Consider the following 13078-nt stretch of genomic DNA (forward strand, 5'->3'; position numbering starts at 1 on the left):
ATCAGAGCCCTAGATGAGGAGAGAACATCTGTGCATATGGCCTACCTAGACTTAGCCACGGCCTTTGACACAATCCCCCACTCACACATCATTGATAAACTCACCCAGCTGGCTATCATCCCATTTATTGTCAGGTGGGTTTAAAACTTTCTCACTGATAGAATTCATATGGTCAAAATAGGGAAATCCACCTCCTCCAGCCGATCCGTAACCAGTGGTGTTCCACAGGGATCAGTTTTGGGACCCCTACTGTTTGGAATCTACTTCTACAAAGTACAGGCTAAAACTCAAGGACTGTGGCTGACAAAGTTTGCTGATGACTGCAGACTGGGTGTGATCACTAAAACCCTACTGATGTCAACATCCTGGAAGAAGGTCTTACACAGACTAATGACTGGTGCCAAAGTCATGGTCTTAAACTTAATGCAAAAAAATGCATTGTCATCCCCTTTGGCAAGGGTGATGTTCCTACAGATTAACACATCAATAGCAATACCCTAAGCACACAGTCAGTGGTGAGAGATCTGGGCACACAGGTTGATAGAAATGTTAACTTGATCACCATGTCTCCACAGTGGCAAGAAGGGCATTTTATATTGCTCATCTCATAAGTAAGGGCATTGCCTCCAGAAAAAAAAGAGGTTATAACCCCCCTGTACTCTTCCCTTATCAGGCCAATTACAGAGTACAATGCTCCTTTTGGTATGTTCCTTCCAAGCACCTGCAGCAATTGGAGAGACCACAAAGGTTCCTTACAAAGAAAATTCAGGGTCTTCAAGATCTGTCTTATGCGGACAGACAGAAATCATTGTCACTTTACTCTCTGTCATACAGACTGCTCAGAAGCAACCTTTGCCTTGCATATAGAGCAATCTCTGACCCAGATTTAATGAAAATACTGAACATTCGCAAGTCAAATGGCCCTTGGGTCACTTGCTCAAAGGACCTTAACCTGGTATGTGATGTGATGCCAGTGCACTGGCCCAGCAATCAAGGAGCCTCAATCCTCACCACTAACACCAGTGAGGGGAATCCACATGAGGAGGATAACAAATACACACACAGTAAAGTACAATTTCCCTTAAGAGCACACAGAGATTACAGTCAGTCTGGGGCTGGTTTCTTCCTTTGTCTTCAGATCCCAAAAAGACTCCCCACTGGCACAGCTATAGGGTCCAGATCTCAGATAGTGGGCAAGCTAAAACATCCAGCAACATCTCTGTCCAACCAGTGCTTTGTGTCCCTGCCCAAGTAGCTGACATAGCCACATATTGAGATAAGAGATATATACAACCACACATACACTTTTGGGGAAGGCTGGCACAGATTCCCCAGCTGTGCCCCCTTTTTGCCCAGTCTAAAAGGTAGTACCAGCTGCCACCACCCACTAATATCAGCTACTAAAAAGGCCATTAACAAAGGATGTCCAATTATTGCTTTGCAATATTTTTATCCAAATGGTAAGTGTGACTAAACACCAAAGCTTATTGGAGTGACTTGGACAGTATCACTATATACATGCAATGTACTCTAGAGCTTAAATTATCTCTAAACAAAACAGCCACAGTTGAAAGGTTTTAAAATATTTAATAATAAACAATAAGAACACAAGACAATACTTCTTATTACACAGTGCTAGCCAAGAGTTCAGAGATCACAGAGAAATACTTAAAATAACACAGTAGAAAAGTTCTGACATCAATACAGAAAAAAAAATCTAATATTCCTAGTTCCTAGCTATATCTAAGAGAAAACACAGTTCTAAAATAAACTTACATATAGAGCAAGACAGTGCTGGTGATGTTGGATGTTCTGAAAACAAATGCAAAATGCTGTCTGATTCTCTCTCCTTAAATTGATAACACAGTGCTGTGCTTCACATTACATCATTCTTAACAATTTTCTGGTTTGCCAGGCTAACGGAAACTCAGAGGTTAATAGCCCTTTTTATCTTGCAGCTGGTCAGGAAGCCAGAGGAATGAAAGAAATTATACATGTAAATTCTAGCCATTAACTCTGGCCTCAAAACAATAGGCAGAATGCCTCCCTCTAGACATCTTGGCTCAGAGTTTTAGATCAAAGAGTTTCACAATGCTTGATTTATTGGCTTTCTTACAGCAGAGTGCACTGTTACATTTTTTTCAGTTCAACATCCAGTACAGTCTTTTTACATTTAAGAGAGCAAGCCTGTGGCTTATATTAATATTTACAAATGACAGAATTATCTAGAAATTCTATCTAGCTAGGCTGGAAGCCTTCACCTATCTTCACATGTGATATCAACAGAACTAGCTGGAGAGACAGATTTGTCTCACAGAGGTTCTGGAACAAGCTTCCTACTCATGTTAAACAAAGCCCCTCGTTGGCCCTGTTTAAGCATAATTTGGACAATTGGATGGGTAACTGGAAATTAACCCCAGGGGTTCCACCTGTGTCCCTCTTGGACAGGGGCAAAAGGTACTGATTTTGGTGTCTGCTTGAACCAGACACCCTTGGGATCATGGGTTGAACTTGGCTAAGCTTGCAAGGGCTCTGGGACTATTAGCCTAGTAATCATCTATGATGTTATGATCCTATATTTACATAGATATTTTTAAACCCTATATAGATTTCAGAGAATTTTTCCTCAGGTACACAGCAAATGTTGGAGGTGTGATGGGAAAGAAAGAGGTAACTTTTACTACCTTTCTCTATGTCCCCTCACTCTTCCTCTTTTTACTTATCTCTCACCTTTCATTCTCCCTCTTTCTACTAATCTCCCTCCTCTGCACTTTTCACTATAACCTCTATTTCTACCACTTATATGGTCTTTTATCCTAACTTCCCTCTCTTCCTCTCACTCTGCATAACTAAGGTTTTCTAACTCTTTTTTTCTCTCTTCCTGTCTTACAGTATAGTGATCCGGGTGCTCCCCCCACACCACAAAACTAAAAGGAAACCCTACTGCTAAACCTGAAGATACCCCAGAAGCTGACTGCTTGCCAGGCTTCAAAAACACCTATACTCTAAAGTAATTGTACATGTATGTTGCTAATACCTAAATTTACCTTTAATATATGTAATGCCTTTACTTGCTTGTTAACCATGCAGTGTGAGATTGAGCAGCCTACCACAGACCCCAACCTTTTTTTCTTTTACATTAAAATAAGCTTCTTGCCTACATCTCCTAATTGCTATTTTTCACTCTGACCTCTAGGTGGCAGCATTCTAGCAAGTTAAAACTACTGTGTTTATTTATTCAAAGGACCTACTCCTATTCTCTACTGACTAACTATAATTTATTTTCCCCTTGCTAAACTTGTGAGAAATCTCACTCACCTAGATAAAAAATTAACATTTATTAGATAACACACTCTCCACCCCCATTTCACTCTCAGTTCTTCTTTAGTAAAGTCATACCTTAGAGACTGCTGATACTTTTTTCTGCTGTGCTTACCTTTTGCTCTTACCCGCTCCGTTCACCCTACGGGCTCACTCCGCTCCCCTACCCTACCCCCAAATCTCACCCACCCCTAGTGCACCTTGCCTTATACTTCTGTAACCACACCTCTATCCCTCTTCAGCCAATAGCTCACCCTATCTCGTTACTCACTTATCACTTCACTCCCAATTTACTCAGATTCCCGACTACATAAACACTCTCGTTAAATTGACCCACCCATATCTATCCTTCTGGAAACACTTATCTCCTTGTTTCATTAATCCCATTCCTCTTACTATTGTCTATCCCTGGCATTCAAATATACCTTAACTTTCTCCTCTTGTCTATACTTCTTACTGCTCTACTTTTATCCCACTGCCTCTCATGCTATGAATTCCTAAACCTTTGTAAATTTCAACACCCCTCAAAAGAAACAACCCCTTTCTCTCATTTAGATTTACAAACCCACAGTGACATAACATCCTCATCATCCTACCTTCTACCACAGTTCCATAGACTAACCCATATTAAGTATTTTCAAACCAAAAGTATTGACCCTATTTTATGTAAACTTGTGAAACTTTCACAGAATCCCCAACAGCACCTACTTCTACATGGAGACATTCACACAAACCCAGGTCCCAGCATTACCATTCCCAATTCCCAATCTTCCCATCCCTTCATCTCTCAAACCCCTACTATTACCTCAAACTCTCTTCTCATAGCCCACCTTAATATACATAGCATAAACAACAAAATCACTCAGCTACATGCCCTACTAGACTTACATTCCTTTGACATAATATGTCTAACAGAAACCTGGCTCAAACTAATTACTAAGGACAATGATATCATCCCACCAGGTTATAACATCCTGAGACTAGACCGTCTTAATAAAAAAGGGTGGTGGGGTGGCAATATTGTTTAAATCAGAATTGTAGGTCACCTCACTAGATATTCAACCACCCTCTCCCAGTAATGCCGAGATCTTAATGACCAAGCTTCACATTAATGCTAATAAATCTATTTACATCATTTGCACTTACATCCCCCCAGGTAACAATATTAATACCCTAGAAAACACCGTTAGTTAGCTCTCCACATCCTTCCCACAATAAAATATACTCCTTGGTGATTTTAATATTGACTGGAAATGCTGTAATTCTGACAACCCAACTACTCACATAAACCTTTATGGCTTTTATCAAACCATCACCTGCCCTACCAGAACCCATAAACCTAGTAACAAACAAACCATCTTAGACTAGATACTAGTTAACTGTAATCCCCAATTATATAAAACAGGCTTACTTCCTGATGTTATTAGTGACCATGCTCTTACCTTTATAACTAGACAAAAGACCTCCATTCCCAATCAAATTAACTTCAGAACTACCCGGAACAACAAAAATCTAAACCCAGTTAATTTTCAAGCAGAGCTTAAAGCCTGCAATTGGTCACCCCTTAAATATCTACCTCTTGATGAAGCAGTCTCTTACTTTAACAACAAATTCGGGAGCACCATGCCCTCTCTCGCAATGTCAGAATTAGGAACAAACCTGCTCCTTGGCTCTCTAATGAGACAAGACAAAAAATGCAACTGAGAAATAAAACCTGGAACAAATGGAGAACTACTAAAAACCCTACTGATCATTTAAACTTTAGACAGCTCAGAAATACTACAAAGAAAGCAATATTCATTGATAAAAAACTAGTACCTTAAATTCCAACATACCCAACATCAAAACCCAAAAAAGTCTGGTCAGGAATAAATAAATTGCCCAATCCTGGACACTCCAAAACACCCACCCCCTCTCATTTGACTCAAAATTCTCCCAGCCAAATTGCTGACACTTTTAATAAATTCTTCTATGAAACTGTCCAATCTTTAGCTAACACCTTACCACCCGTACCACCTGTAACCACCACTGAGTCACCCTTGCCAACCAATTTACCCCACCTACTACATCTGCAGCCTGTGCCAACCTCATTTATACGTACCCTACTTTGTAAACTTAAACCTTGCACTCCATCAGCTGACCTCCTACCAGCTGAATATCTGCAAATGGCAGCTGGAGTACTTGCCTACCCTATTTCCATCTTAATTAACTGAACCATTACTAAATGTTACATCCCCCATCTATGGAAAGTCTCACACATTATTCCACTCCATAAAGGAGGTAACTCAAATGAACTCTCAAACTTCAGCCCAATAGCCCTACTCTCCCATTTAGCTAAAATCATGGAGAGATGTATTCATGGTCAACTACTTGATCATCTCCTCCAAAACCACCTACTATCAGATAGCCAGCATGGCTTTAGGCCATTCCACAGTACTACAACAGCACTCCTATCCTTTTCAGACTACATCAATAAAAACCAGAACAATAACTCACTGTCCTCAGCCCTCTTTATTGACCTCCCTAAGGCATTTAACATGGTGAATCACCAACTATTGCTATATATACTTAAATCCCTGTCATTAGACACCCAGACAGTCAAGTGGTTTAAGTCCTACCTAGGAAATAGACAACAAGCAGTCCTCTGGGACAAATTATCCACTCAGCTCCCTATCTCTCTTGGAGTCCCACAAGGCTCTATTCTGGGACCTCTACTCTTTACTATTTTCATTAATGATCTGAAAACATCTCTTCCACAAACCACCTGCATACAATATGCCGATGACTCAACATTAATATGTACTGCCTCCTCGCCCGCAGAACTTCAAACCAATACCCAAAAAGTATTTACCTTAGTTGAAAACTGATTCCATCAACACTGTCTCCTCCTTAACCCTAAAAAAAAACAAACTACTATTGTTCACTCCCACTCAGAAGTCCCCTGCTATTAACTTTAAAGTTATATCTAATAATGGTACTGAAATAGCTCTGAACACGACCACCAAACTTTTAGATGTAACAATTGACGATGATCTCAACTTTGACACACATATAAACCAATCTATTAATTCAGTTAATAGAAAACTTGGTTTCCTTTATAGACTTAAACCCTTTCTCACAGCTTCAGCTAGGACTACTATTGCCCAAACTCACTTAATCTTCACCCTTCTCTATGCCTCCCCAATTTTTACAAACTTCTCCAAAAGCAATATCAATAAATTGGCATCATCTTATAACAACATAGCCAGATTTGCCAGTTGAGCCCCATTTAGAACCCATCAATGCCAAAATCTTAAAATACTAGGATGAATAGAATTGCAAACTCAGCTTCTTATCCAGCAACTTACTATCATTCAAAATATCATGCATCATCCCACAAATACACCCATACTCTGTAACCTTATCAGCCCATATAAAAACCTTACAACCCTACGATCAGCCAATAGGGTACTAGTATCCACCTTAAAATCCAACAACAAATCAACTTACTATCATTCAAAAGATCATGCATCATCCCACAAATACTCCCATACTCTGTAACCTTATCAGCCCATATAAAAACCTTACAACCCTACAATTAGCCAATAGGGTACTAGTATCCACCTTAAAATCCAACAACAAATCAACTTACTATCATTCAAAAGATCATGCATCATCCCACAAATACTCCCATACTCTGCAACCTCATAAGCCCATATAAAAACCTCACAACCCTACATTCAGCCAGTAGGGTACTAGTATCCACCTTAAAATCCAACAAGAAATCAACTTACTATCATTCAAAAGATCATGCATCATCCCACAAATACTCCCATACTCTGAAACCTTATCAGCCCATATAAAAACCTTACAACCCTATGATCAGCCAATAAGGTACTAGTATCCACCATAAAATCCAACAACAAATCAAATTACTATCATTCAAAAGATCAAGCATCATCCTACAAATACTCCCATACTTTGTAACCGTATCAGCCCATATAAAAACCTTACAACCCTATGATCAGCCAATAGGGTACTAGTATCCACCTTAAAATCCAACAACAAATCAACTTACTATCATTCAAAAGATCATGCGTCATCCCACAAATACTCCCATACTCTGTAACCTTATCAGCCATATAAAAACCTTACAACCCTACGATCAGCCAATAGGGTTCTAGTATCCACCTTAAAATCCAACAACAAATCAACTTACCATCATTCAAAAGATCATGCATCATCCCACAAATACTCCCATACACTGTAACTTTATCAGCCCATATAAAAACCTTACAACCCTATGATCAGCCAATAGGGTATTAGTATCCACCTTAAAATCCAACAACAAATCAACTTACTATCATTCAAAAGATCATGCATCATCCCACAAATACTCCCATACTCTGTAACCTTGTCACCCCATATAAAAACCTTACAACCCTATGACCAGCCAATAGGGTACTAGTATCCACCTTAAAATCCAACAACAAATCAAGTTACTATCATTCAAAAGATCATGCATCATCCCACAAATAGGCCCATACTCTGTAACCTTATCAGCCCATATAATAACCTTACAACCCTATGATCAGCCAATAGGGTACTAATATCCATCTTAAAATCCAACAACAAATCAACTTACCATTATTCAAAAGATCATGCATCATCCCACAAATACTCCCATACTCTGTAACCTTATCAGCCCATATAAAAACCTTACAACCCTATGATCAGCCAATAGGATACTCGTATCCACCTTAAAATCCAACAACAAATCAACTTACTATCATTCAAAAGATAATGCATCATCCCACAAATATTCCCATACTCTGTAACCTTATCAGCCCATATAAAAACCTTACAACCCTACGATCAGCCAATAGGGTACTAGTATCCAACTTAAAATCGAACAACAAATCAACTTACTATCATTCAAAAGATCATGCATCATCCCACAAATACTCCCATACTCTGTAACCTTGTCACCCCATATAAAAACCTTACAACCCTATGCTCAGCCAATAGGGTACTAGTACCCACCTTAAAATCCAACAACAAATCAACTTACTATCATTCAAAAGATCATGCATCATCCCACAAATACTCCCATACTCTGTAACCTTGTCACCCCATATAAAAACCTTACAACCCTACGATCAGCCAATAGGGTACTAGTATCCACCTTAAAATCCAACAACAAATCTGGGGATTGCTTGTTTACTAACTCTGCTGGTAAAACTTGGAACAAACTTCCAAGTGTACTAACATCCCTTTCATCCACCCAACTTTTCAAGAAGCAACTAAGAATCTTCCTAAAATCACAGTTGCTATGCCCTTGCACCAATCCACACTGATACTATTGTACCACTCCAGACTGATACTATTGCACCAATCCAGATTGATACTATTGCACCAGCCCAGACTGATACTATTGCACCAATCCAGACTGATACTATTACACCAGTCCAGACTGATACTATTGCACCAATCCAGACTGTTACTATTGCACCAATCCAAACTGAAACTATTGCACCAGTCCAGACAGATACTGTTGCACCAATACAGACTCATACTATTGCACCAATCCAGACTGAGACTATTGTACCAATCCCGACTGATACTATTGTACCAATCCAGACTGATACTATTGCACCAGTCCAGACTGATACTATCTCCTCTGTCCAGAGTGATACTATAGTACCAATCCAGACTGATACTATCTCCTCTGTCCAGACTGATACTATAGTACCAATCCAGACTGATACTATTGTACCAATCCAGACTGATACTATTGTACCAATCCAGACTGATACTATTGTACCAATCCAGACTGATACTATTGCACCAATCTTGACTGATACTGTTGTACCAATCCAGACTGATACTATTGTACCAATCCAGACTGATACTATTGCACCAATCCAGACTGATACTATTGCACCAGTCCAGACTGATACTGTTGCACCAGTCCAGACTGATACTATTGCACCAATCCAGACAGATACTATTGTATCAATCCAGACTGATACTATTGCACCAGTCCAGACTGATACTATCTCCTCTGTCCAGACTGATGCTATAGTACCAATCCAGACAGATACTATCTCCTCTGTCCAGACTGATACTATTGTACCAATCCAGACTGATACTATTGTACCAATCCAGACTGATACTATTGCACCAGTCCAGACTGATACTATTGCACCAGTCCAGACTGATACTATTGCACCAGTCCAGACTGATACTATTGCACCAGTCCAGACTGATACTATTGCACCAGTCCAGACTGATACTATTGCACCAATCCAGACTGATACTATTGCACCAATCCAGACTGATAATATCTCCTCTGTCCAGACTGATGCTATAGTACCAATCCAGACAGATACTATCTCCTCTGTCCAGAGTGATACTATAGTACCAATCCAGACTGATACTATTGTACCAATCCAGACTGATACTATCGTACCAATCCAGACTGATACTATTGCACCAGTCCAGACTGATACTATCTCCTCTGCCCAGACTGATAATATAGTACCAATCCAGACTGATACTATCTCCTCTGTCCAGACTGATACTATAGTACCAATCCAGACAGATACTACCTCCTCTGTCCAGACTGATACTATAGTACCAATCCAGACTGATACTATTGTACCACTCCAGACTGATACTATTGTACCAATCCAGACTGATACTATTGCACCAATCCAGACTGATACAATTGTACCAATCCAGACTGATACTATTGCACCAATCCAGACTGATACTACTGCACCAGTCCAGACTGATACTATTGCACCAGTACAGACTGATACTATTGCACCAATCCAGTCTGGTACTATTGTACCAGTCCAGACTGATACTATTGCTCCAGTCCAGACTGATACTATTGCTCCAGTCCAGACTGATACTATTGATCCAGTCCAGACTGATACTATTGTACCAATCCAGACTGATACTATTGTACCAATCTAGACTGATACTATTGCACCAATCTAGACTGATACTATTGCACCAATCCAGACAGATGCTATTGTATCAATCCAGACTGATACTATTGCACCAGTCCAGACTGATACTATTGTACCAATGCAGACTGATACTATTGTACTAGTCCAGACTGATACTATTGTACCAGTCCAGACTGATACTATTGCACCATTCCAGACTGATACTATTGCACCAATCCAGACTGATACTATTGCATCATTCCAGACTGATACTATTGCACCAATCCAGACTGATACTATTGCTCCAATCCAGACTGATACTATTGTACCAGTCCAGACTGATACTATTGTACCAATCCAGACTGATACTATTGTACCAATCCAAACTGATACTATTGTACCAATCCAGACTCATACTATTGTACCAATCCAGACTCATACTATTGTACCAATCAAGACTGATACTGTTGTACCAATACAGACTGATTCTATTGCACCAATCTAGACTGATACTATTGCACCAATCCAGACTGATACTATTGCACCAATCCAGACTAATACTATTGTACCAGTCCAGACTGATATAATTGCACCAATCCAGACTTATACTATTGTACCAATCCAGACTGATACTATTGCACCAATCCAGACTGATACTATTGCACCAATCCAGACTGATACTATTGCACCAATCCAGACTGATACTATTGTACCAGACTGATACTATTGCACCAATCCAGACTGATACTATTGCACCAATCCAGACTGATACTATTGTATCCATCCAGACTGATACTATTCCACCAATCCAGACTGATACTATTGCACCAATCCAGACTGATACTATTGTACCAATCCAGACTGATACTATTGTACCAATCCAGACTGATACTATTGCACCAATCCAGACTGATACTATTGCACCAATCCAGACTGATACTATTGAATCAATCCAGACTGATACTATTGCACCAATCCAGACTGATACTATTGAATCAATCCAGACTGATACTATTGCACCAATCCAGACTGATACTATTGCACCAATCCAGACTGATACTATTGTACCAGTCCAGACTGATACTACTGTACCAGTCCAGACTGATACTATTGCACCAGTCCAGACTGATACTATTGCATCAGTCCAGACTGATACTACTGCACCAGTCCAGACTGATACTATTGCACCAGTCCAGACTGATACTATTGCACCAGTCCAGACTGATACTATTGCACCAATCCAGACTGATACTCTTGCACCAATCCAGACTGATACTATTGCACCAATCCAGACTGGTACTATTGCACCAATCTAGACGGATACTATTCTACCAATCCAGACTGATACTATTGCACCAATCCAGACTGATACTATTGCACCAGTCCAGACTGATACTACTGTACCAGTCCAGACTAATGCTATTGCACCAGTCAAGACTGATACTATTGTATCTGTCCAGACTGATACTATTGCACCAATCCAGACTGATACTATTGCACCAATCCAGACTGATACTATTGTATCAATCCAGACTGATACTATTCCACCAATCCAGACTGATACTATTGCACCAATCCAGACTGATACTATTGCACCAATCCAGACTGATACTATTCCACCAATCCAGACTGATACTATTGTACCAATCCAGACTGATACTATTGCATCAATGCAGACTGATACTATTGCACCAATCCAGACTGATACTACTGTACCAGTCCAGACTGATACTACTGTACCAGTCCAGACTGATACTACTGTACCAGTCCAGACTGATACTATTGCACCAGTCAAGACTGATACTATTGTATCTGTCCAGACTGATACTATTGTATCTGTCCAGACTGATACTATTGCACCAGTCCAGACTGATACTATTGCACCAATCCAGACTGATACTCTTGCACCAATCCAGACTGATACTCTTGCACCAATCCAGACTGATACTATTGCACCAATCCAGACTGGTACTATTGCACCAATCCAGACTGGTACTATTGCACCAATCCAGACTGATACTATTGTACCAATCCAGACTGATACTATTGCACCAATCCAGTCTGATACTATTGTACCAGTCCAGACTGATACTATTGCACCAATCCAGACTGATACTATTGCACCAATCCAGACTGATACTATTGTACCAGTCCAGACTGATACTATTGTACCAATCCAGACTGATACTATTGCACCAATCCAGACTGATACTATTGCACCAATCCAGACTGATACTATTGTACCAATCCAGACTGATACTATTGCACCAGTCCAGACTGATACTATTGTACCAATCCAGACTGAAACTATTGTATCAATCCAGACTGAAACTATCTCCTCTTACCTCACCTCCATTAAAGTCTATTATACCTATTTCCTGTTGCTTTGTTGTATCTCTATGTATTCTATGGTTGAAGCTCTCTTTCCATGGTGCTTTGATCCTTCTCTGTGTGTTCTCCTGAAAATGTACATAACCTACACAACCTAAATATGAAAAAAAAAATAATAATAATTTTGAATCTGTTTTTAAAATGTTTTTACTTATGTCTGTTAAGAATTACATCTCTTAAATGTTTTAATTTAATTGTTATGTAATTTTTGTACTTGTTTTGGAGCTTTTCTCCCCGGGCCTCTGCTGAAAATGGACATATATCCTGTCTGACTATTCCGGTCAACAAATGTAAAATAAAATAAAATTATAAATAAAACATATTTTCTGGGGGGGCAGTGAGTTGGTGGACTTTAAGGATTCCATGTTTATAGGTTCATAGGTGTATACTAGGCTAATGGCCCTAAAGCCTTTACAAGCCTAGCCCAT

The sequence above is a fragment of the Protopterus annectens genome, chromosome 9.part0 (assembly GCF_019279795.1).
Source record: "Protopterus annectens isolate FY-2018-M chromosome 9.part0, PAN1.0, whole genome shotgun sequence".
In the NCBI taxonomy this organism is placed as follows: Eukaryota; Metazoa; Chordata; order Ceratodontiformes; family Protopteridae; genus Protopterus; species Protopterus annectens.